Raw genomic sequence first — 1,446 nt, 5'->3', positions numbered from 1 at the left:
CCCGATGGAAAACTAGTGTATTTGGTTGTTAGTCAGTGACATGAGGTTTAAGATCCTGGTCACAGTTATTGTTGTTTTTACTGTAAGAATAAGCACATGTCTCAACAAGAAGAAGTGAAGGAGCTCAGATGAGAGGTCATTTGTTGTAACTGGTGAGAATTCCAACTCACGGATCAAGTATTAGACTGATTATGTTGTGGTCACTGTTACTTTTACATCTTACCACAACATCTGACAGACTTACTCTCACAGATGGGCAAAGATGACCATGATCCACTTATACATCTGGCTGTTGCTCTCCAGTCTTTGGATGCATATCCTTTGTCACATGTGATTCTTATTGTGTTTCCATTCTTATACCATCCATTTGCGTCTTCAGTGTATTTTGCATTGGGGATAGTTGGTGGGTTACAGTCATTTTCATCTGAGGAAATGAAAAAAACAAAACAAACACTAACCAACGATTTAGTTTGACAATTTTACCACTTTTTATTCTAAATAGCCGCTGTTTGCTTTGATAACAGCTTTGCACATTTGGCGTTCTCTCCACCAGCTTCATCAGGTCGTCACCTGGAAAACAGTTTTGAAGGATTTTCCACATACACTGAACACTTGCATTTCCTTCACTCTGCAGTCCAACTCATAAAAGTCAGTCACACATAAAAGTCATGTGCACATAGAGAACTTCACCAGCCGTGCCCTCAACATCACTCGTGTTCCAATTGCTTTCACTTGTGGCATGTGACTGTTTTAGCAGTGGTGTAAGTGTGAAAACATCGTCAAGTGCAATGTCAAACAAAATAACAGCCAATAAAACGGGATCATGCATGAGAATATGAGACAAAATGGTTGGTACCCTTCCTTTAAAGAAAGAAAAACTCACAATGGTCACTGAGATAATGTGAAACTGACAAAAGTAATAATAAAAATTTACTGAAAATTAACTAATGAAAATCAGACATTGCTTTTGAATTGTGGTTCAACAGAAGCATTTTAAAAAACAAACTAATGAAACTGATCTGGACAAAAATGAAGGTACCCTTAATGTAATATTTTGCTGCACAACCTTTTGAGGTAATCACTGCAATCAAGTGATTTCTGTAACTCCCAATGAGACTTCTGCACCTGTCGACAGGTATTTTGGCCGACTCCTCATGAAGCAAACTGCTCCAGCTGTCTCAGGTTTGAAGGATGCCTTCTCCAGACTTCATGTTTCAGCTCTTTCCACAGATGTTCAATAGGATTTAGATCAGGGCTCATAGAAGGCCACTTCAGAAAATCCATAGTTCTTGGCCATTCTTTGGTGTTTTTAGCTGTGTTTGGGGTCATTATTCTGTAGAAGGACCATTAGACCTGCGACTGAGACCAAGCTTTCTGACACTGGGCAGCACATTTCGCTCCAGAATGCCTTGATAGTCTTGAGATTTCATTGTACCCTGCACAGAT

This window comes from Monopterus albus, unplaced genomic scaffold (assembly GCF_001952655.1).
Source record: "Monopterus albus unplaced genomic scaffold, M_albus_1.0 scaffold378.1, whole genome shotgun sequence".
Taxonomy (NCBI): domain Eukaryota; kingdom Metazoa; phylum Chordata; class Actinopteri; order Synbranchiformes; family Synbranchidae; genus Monopterus; species Monopterus albus.
Note: the sequence above shows the minus strand (reverse complement) of the source record.